Here is an 8,878-nt window from a genome sequence, read left to right as displayed (position 1 = left end):
ATAAATAAATTTTAAAGGGCTGAAAAAGTGAACAAATAATATAATTCTAATGTGTAAAAAGTTTAGCACTACCTTTTACTTTACATATATTATTTTTATAACGCCCCGAAAACTAGTAAGTTGAACTAAAAAGCTCTAGAGCTTTTCTTAAGAGCTTTGAAGTCTTTTCAGAATTAAAATCACAAGAAATGATTCTCGTACTTAGAATGGAGGTTTTAGGGGCTATACGTCAAAGTATGACCCCCCAAGGACCACGCAAGGGGTCCTTGAGGGGGGGACCCCAAAAACAATCCCCAAACCTGCAAACTTTAGTGACCTACGGTTTCCACCTATTGGTCGTAGGTGGACCTACGCCTCATAGGTGGGAGTCGTGAGTCAAGGCTTGCACAAGCCTGCAACTTTAGGCCACAAACCACACACACGAAGGGTACAGTATGAAGCGTAGACCCACCTACGGGTAGGTGGTTTGTGAATGAGAGCAGTTTTCAGATTTTATTTTTAAGTTGGGGTTTGGAAATTAATTAGTTAACTGATTAGGGGTTAAGGTAGGTCGGTTAGTTAGTTAGTTATTTAGCTACCTTAATAAGACCCTAAACCAAGTAATTAACTCATTCATCTAAGAACCCACTTTCTCTCGAGAAATTCTCTCTCTAGAAGCCAAGAAGACGAAGAGAAGAAGTCTAAGTCGAAAATCACCATTGAAGCAAGTTTTCTTTAGGGCTTTGAATCAAAGTATGTTTAGCTTATTCATCTATAGGTTCTTCCACCCATAGATCCCGTTAGTTTCCCCCAATTGTCAAGTCAAAAATCCAAATCTAGCTTGGGTTGTGCTTACGTTGTTGGTAGGGTTTGGGTATGTTTCCAATCTATTGGGTAGTACTTAATTATGATTGTATTAGCATTGAATTATAATATTATGATGATTTCATATGATTTCTATGGTTAAACCTATTTTACTTGATGGATTCATATTGTGTGAATTTATGTCATTAGAGCTGAAATTGAAGATTCATAAGTGATCTTTCGAAATCAGTGTCGTGTAGTAATCGATCAAAGTTAGGATCATATAATCATGAATTGAATTAAACTCTATTATGTATAATGAATCTTGACATGTAAAGTTGAATTTGAACCTTTATGATCACTTGTGACTAGAATCACCTAGTAATGAAAGATGTGATCAAAATACCTTGAAATCTAGATATAAAGAAGAGATTAAGAAAGAAACCTTGATAGTAAGGTTTGTGATCATGATAGCTAGGGCTTTAGGGTAAAGCTAACGTGATTTACTAGATGTGTTAAGGCTTTGAGGGTAAAGTCTAAAAGATAATAAAAGTCTAATAAGTTGGATTGTGGTGAAAGGTCTATACTAACCTAACCTGTCTTATAAATTTTTGAAAGTTGAAAGTGATAGAATCACTTGAATGGATTGATTGTCAAGGGCATTCTTCCATGTGAGATGAGTGTTGAGAAAGGCTTAACAAGTAACTCTTGGGGTGTATGCTTGGCTCCGAATGGATATTGATAATGAGATGGACTGTCACTGAAGAGAAAGTTCGGGCTCCAAGTAGAAAGGAGAACCACACCTAATTGATGTGAGGATTATCCAAGCTAAAAGTGAAACTCTTATGTAGTAGAGTGTGGGGTTTCTCAAAGTTAGGTTCCATGAAATAGAAGCCTTCACATGAATTGAGTCAAGGTTCCTAATAGCAATCTTCATAGCCTATGAACTAAGACATGCTTGAGATATATCTCATAGTGTTCAAAAACACTAGTTAACTAAGACTTACTTAATGAAGTAACTCATAGTGTTCAAGAGTGAAAAAGAAACTTAACATACTTGAGGGAGTTTCAAAGTATAAGTGGATTTAGACATGCTTAAGTATCTCATAGTGTGACATGCTTAAGTATCTCATAGTATCCATGCTAATAGTAAACTTAGATATACTAAAGGAAGTATCTCATAGGGTTCAACCTAATAATGAACTAAGATGTGCTTGAGAGAGTATTAACATTTCAAAGTTAAAAAGAGAGGAACTAGGTTCCAAATCAAGAAGTATTAGTATGAGAACCTACAAGTAGTACTTAACTAAGTAATATTATGGGATGTTATTTATGCATTGCACAAGTATGACTTGAGGTTATTAAAAAAGTGCTTTGAGATGGATTGTGTTATAGTTGCATTCCTAGCTATAAGTGACTAATGGTGAGAGATTCCTTGGTTACGAAAGTTAAGCTGATAATCAAGCCAAAGGAGGGTGTAATGACTAAGATGACTTCAAGGCTATGCTTAGTGTGAAGGATAGGATGTGATGCCTTTCATGCATTGCACAAGTGTGCTTTGAGATTACCTAGAACTATGGTGCCGTTATGGTAGAAAAACTTAAGAGACTTGAGCATGTGCATAGACTATCATTAAGATGGCCAAAAGAAGTATAGTTGGTTTGGGTGGTATTATGGGATGTTATTCATGCTTTGCACATGTATGTTGAGAATGGTGCTATTATGTTATAGATGACTCATTTAAGTATGCTTATATAATTATGACTTATCTCCTATGTCCATTCACTATATCTTATGTTGACTTATGATTATATGATACTTATGTTGGAGATTATGCTATGACTATGTTATTATCTCTTATACTTATGTCTTATGTTGACTAACCATTTTGAGATGCACTTATATTGTGAAGCCAGCTTATGGTACATCTTGTACTAACGCATACTTTGCCTACATTCTAATTAAATGTAGGATTTCGGAGATTGAATTGCTTTGGAGGCTAGGTTTCTAAGTGGCAAAAAAAGTTGAAGATTTTGGTGAGTCTTCATAACTTCGAGGACAAACCCTTTATTTCCTTTATTTCATTTCTTATGTTTTAGACTTGATATGGGTTGTGTTCCAAGACTTTTATTCAAGAGTTTAAATAGATGATTTGAGACAAAGATGTAGTAAAGACTTCCGCTTGCTTTACGAAAATGTTTTCGATTGTATGGTTTAAAAGAATTTTTAAATTTTCCCATACTTTCTACTATCTTATGTTATGATTATGATAAGGGCTTGTATGAGACTCGTTCGGGGTCAAGTACGTCACGTTACATCTAGGGGTACCCTTGAATCGTGACAATTTTAAATTTCCCCATTTAAAAGTATCATAAGTAATTATTAAGATGAAAAATCAATGGAGAATGTATCATATTGAACGAAAATTCAACTTACTATATGTACTTGAAAGAGAAAAATATTATACAAAACTATTTAGTTTGTTGAGTGGTTTTTTGGAAATCAACATACTAGAGCGATAGAGTTCAATTTGAAACAACAGTTCTATTTCAATGGCACTGTCGAGAAACACATTTATTACTTTAAGAAAAGTATTTACAGCGTGCACCAAACTTGAGAATATGTCTGCATTTCATATTGAATATGAGCAATTAATTTATTGTTTAGTTATATATGTGGCTCTAGTCTAGTCATATTGCTCTACATGTCATTCGCCACATCCTTGAATTCATGACAAAAGTTTATTAATTCTTGTCTTCTTTTCTTGGTTCACTTTTCATATCAAGGTGCGATAAAGTTTTTAAGGTAGTTATGTCCTCACAATGGCATACAAAATTTAAATTTTGTCTTCAAGAGATGATAGTATAGAACTTTAAGTAATTTTTTCATTGTACCTGCAAAAATTTTGGTAGAGATAACTTGTGTGAATACTCAATTGACATGTGTTATTTAATTTGTACTAACAAATACTTATAACAATAATGTTGCAGAAACATAAACAACAAAGTTTAAAACATGTACCAAAAACAACAATTAATATCATAGACATAAATTGATGACGGTAAAAAAACATACCAGGATCTGTAACAATATAGTGAAACAGAAAGAAAAAAACCGAGCACAACAAATACATAGTGTCCTCTTAAGAAAATTATTCCCCTCTAGTACATGATTTAAAAGGAATAGATTCCATTCACTAGTGTATTGATATATAAATGATGGTGTCAGTGAGTCACTCAACAGGAGGAAAGTACACGATATATAATTTTGCAGAAGAAGAAGAAGTTAAGAATTTTCGTTGTTTTAAATTGAGAGCAAATCCCTCTATTTATAGAAAACAAATGATAGTGAGGACAAATGTTTATTGTTCCTTATCATAAAGATCAAAACTCTTTGGAAAAGTTACAACTCTTCGGAAAGGTCATAACCTTTCATAAAAGCTACAATTTTTCATAGAAGTCACAACTCTTCATAAAGTCACAAGTTTTCCTAATAGTCACAATTTTTTCATAAAATCACAACTTTTCATGAAATAAGAATGCTCGTTTTAAAAATAAATAAATTAAAAGGAAATTCTAGTTTGTGGAGGTGCCGCGTAGACGACGTAGAGTTCTATATATAGAGAGAGAGAGAAAGAAATCTACGCATGTCCACCACCGCAAATCAGGATTCCCTTTTAATATATATATATATATATATATATATATATATGTAAAAGAACTTCGATTTTTCAAAATAAACAAAGAAAATAAAATATTCTTTTAGTATAGAAATCAAATAAAATGGTTAGGATTATACTTCAATGCTATAAATGTAGGTTTAAATACATAGAGTACATAAGTATTGTTAATTCATGGAGTATTATATTGGGTTTTATTAAATATGATATTTGTTAGTTAGTTACAGAATAATTTATTATATTGTATTGCTAATTCTATTGTTATGTAATAATAATAAAGTCTCATTATAAACTATTAATAATGGTGATATCGAATTGTTACCTTATTTTTAAAATTTAATTTTGTCCTTAACAGTACTTAGTAATTTCATTTTATTATTTAGCCTATTTTTTTTAATCTCCACTCCTTTTAACTTGTTATTATTTTTTTAAAAAAACAATTATTATATTTCAAATCTATCAAAAATAATATTTCTATCTTCACAAAGGTAGGAGTTAAGACTACAATATACCAGAGATGAGAAATCTTTTACATTTTCGATGACCATAATATTTAGACAATTTTCACACACCTCAATTAATTTCATAAAATACCTACTATCTTTTACCTATCAACGATTATAAGCATGAAAATAATGGCATTCAATTACTTCAAGACATAAAATTGTGTGCATTGCACTTATAATTTGTGATAGTAAAGCTCAATGTTTGGTTTCAAATAACTATCTAAACTCCGACATTTTAACCAAATTAAACTCCAAACTCCAAAACAAAAATTTGTCTTAAAAAGATAAAGCGTTGAGCAAATAAAAAGTATATCAAAATAATATATATATATATATATACACACTTGTCGTACTTTTGAGGTGTTTGATTATTTTACTTTTCTATATATCTTAAAAGAAAATACAATTTATCTGTATTGAATATTCAGTTTATTTATGTGTCATAATTGATGTGTTTGCAGTTTGTAGTATTCGGGAACAATTACTATACTAGGAGTAAAATGAAGAACAAAATTGATTTTTTTTGAATTTTTAAAATGACAAGTATATTGGGACAAATGTTTTAAATAAGAACATAAGTATTTTGAAATGAAAGGAATAGTTTTAGAGATTTTTTTGCCATCTCACCGTTGTTTTTATTTCTTTTCATATGTTTCTTTACTCGTATAAATGAATATTCTAGTGATGGTTTTGTTATCAGATCTTCCAACTAATTACTCTTAGTAGTAATTACTAAAAAAATAACAAAGTTTGGGAGAGTTGTATACTTAAGTTTTGGATTAGGTTATATGTAGCTCAATACTCTAATGAATATAAGACGATTTTATTTTGATCTTCATTGTTCCAAACTTTATTTTACCAGATAAGTCAATAACAATTCAGTATAGTTTCACTAAGTAAGGTTTGAGAAGTTTAAAGTGTACACACTACACAAATCTATCTCTATCTTAAAGATTGATAGGTTATTCAAACAACAATAAATAAAAAAGAAATATATACTAACATACAAATGTATATTTTATGTATTATTATATATTAATATACAAAAAATATATACATTTGACTATTATTTTGATGGCCTACTATTACTTCATTTTTCTAGAGTTGAAAATTAAATTGTAGTTCCCTCATTTTCCGATTATGGCAATTTTGATTATTATTTTTCCTTTTAAAGATGTAATTACATTATAATAAAGTCTCACAGTTATAATGTGAGTTAGAATTGAATAATAAATATGAGTTTTAGTGAAGTGGTGTGACTGCTTCACCCATAGTTAGAGATCTCAGATTCGAACCTTTGGTATGAAGAAAATTCTATTGGCGCTACCTTTGGTATGAAAAAATTTCTTTGGGAGCGTCACCTTCAAATAGGTCATGTAGTGCATGATTTGAATTTAATCGGAACTCTAATATAGACTCTGAACATGATAAACAAAAATAATAATAAACATAATCAACAAGTTTCCTCATATATAACTGTCTTAACAAAAAAAATTTACATGGTGATAGCTTACCTAAATATACCAATCAAAAGAGAATTAAGTTACAATCAACAAGAAAAGAGAAGCTGTTTTCATTGTTATTTGAAGAATTAATTTGGTACTTTACTTTAAGCAAAATCATGTGCTCCCACTTAATTAAAATGATAATTAGTCTTAAAAAGCTTGAGAGATTTGACATCATATTCTTTGATATAGACTTTATTTAATTAGTCTTTAATTATATTGACTAGAGGTTAATGTTAACATCACCAAACAAGAATAATACTGGTTAGGAGATTAATTTGAGGATGAGGTTTTGACACATAAAATGATTAATGAGCACATAATTATCCATATACCACAGAAAGTTACTCCAATTGTACCACTTTAAGTGGCCTAGCACCACCTTTAATTTTGTTTTTTTTTTAAAAAAAAGAAGAATTAAGAAAAAACTTGTGTACTCAATATTTTAGGTTCACACAAACAGGGGCGGACCCACATTGGATCCAGGGGTTCATTCGAACCCCCTCGGCAAAAAAATACACGATATACATAAGGTAAATTTTCTATATTTTGTAGATATATATATTTAATTTGACCCCCCTCAATAACAAATAGAGATAGATGGCTTAGTGGCGAGTCTCCAAAATATTAAGCTGTATGTCCCCAGTTTGAATTCCTACGGACAACATTTATTTATTTTCCTTTTTTATCTCAATTTATTTTTTTACGAAAAAATTAGTTATGTTTTTCAAGCTTTTTTTAGCCTTATTTTTCATTTTAAAACGTGCTAAAAGTGAATATTAAACCTCAAAAAAATCAAGGATCTCATTTCTAAAGACTTATTTACACGTTTATACTTTTATTTTTTGAACCCCCTCAACAAAAATTCTGAGTCCGCCACTGCACACAAATAAAATAAAGTAACGCTTGCTCAAGTGATTGAGTATATCCATCATTAAATTATCAGTTAGTCACTGTAAATAAGAATCACAATCTCAACAATAGTGATTAATATTGACATAATAGAAGTAGGTGGATCGATAGTAATTGAAATCGAAAAGAAAAATCATTATTGTTTTACATTAATATGATGTTTAGAGAAGGGTCACATTTAAGAGGATACAATTCACAGAAATAATTTTACGGGTGTTCTAAGTCTTCCCCTTCGTCTAATTTCACTTTCTATAGAATAAACTAATTTTAAGAGTAATATTTGAGCTTGATTAGTCAAATTATTAAATAGATATATAATAGGTACTTGTTAAAATAGTATAAAATAACTCTGCTAAAATGATAAATCCTTGTTCGAAAAGATTATACACATTAACTATTCGGATGATAGCCAAATTCCATAAATTTGACAAGTATTTGGATTAAGAGTGACGTTGTTTCGTTACGATTTATATGTCATGGATTCGAGTCGTAAATGTAGTCATGCTTGTATTAGGATAGACTGTCTACATTACATTCAAGAGAGTGTGACCCTTCACATATCTTGCATAAATGAAGAATATAATGTTTTGTGCATCAAACTGTCGCATTAGAGGACAAAAGTCAATTATGAAAAATTGTAATTGTTTCTATTCTCCTGATTAAGGCAAGAAGAAAGGATAAAGCTTCTAAATAATGCAATATACCTACTCATAGTAACTTGTACAAGTAATTATTGCAACTATATCATAAACCAAGGAGCTTATATTAAAAGATATGCTGTAAATTAATAGGTCTTTCACTTCTAATTTGGACTAATAATGGCAAGGAACACATCAAACTTTGCTTAAGTGACAAGTAGAATTAATGATAGAGAAAAGTGAAAGCAAAAGGAAAAAAAAAAAGGATTAATCAACAAAAACAATAATTGAAGGCTCTTTCACTTTGTATTCTTAAAAGGACATAAGTTTTATAGATTTTTAAGGCCTTTGGTAGCTCAAGTGTCCTAAATCACTTCTGTTGGTTTTGTAGCTGGAGGATGTGACACCAATCTTTTTTTTCAATAATTATGAGAGAATTTTCATGTGGCTACTTAAAACCTCTAAGAAAATTGCTATTTTTTGGGTCCCCCTACCCCCCCCCCCCACACTAAAAAAAGGGAAAAAAGAATATCTCTGTTCATATCATGTGGTTAGGGTTTTGGTATACAACTTCGCTTGAACAAATTTGGATTGGTTATATGGATTTTTATGATATAGGTTGCCTTTTATAAAATCAATCTCAGTTTAATATTTAGTGTTATAAGTTCTCTACATTTTCTATTAGCATAGATGCTCATCAAATATATTGGTCTAAAGCAAAAGTACTAACAACACAAGTCTTTTTTGTTCTATTGTATGAAGAAAAAAAATATCACAGGTCAAAATGCTAGTAATATGTTGAGTGAGTGATGGAACACTATAGGACCATACATTGTTTATGATATATTAGCAACT

This window comes from Solanum pennellii, chromosome 4, assembly GCF_001406875.1.
Source record: "Solanum pennellii chromosome 4, SPENNV200".
In the NCBI taxonomy this organism is placed as follows: Eukaryota; Viridiplantae; Streptophyta; class Magnoliopsida; order Solanales; family Solanaceae; genus Solanum; species Solanum pennellii.
This window is presented reverse-complemented; position numbering follows the sequence as displayed.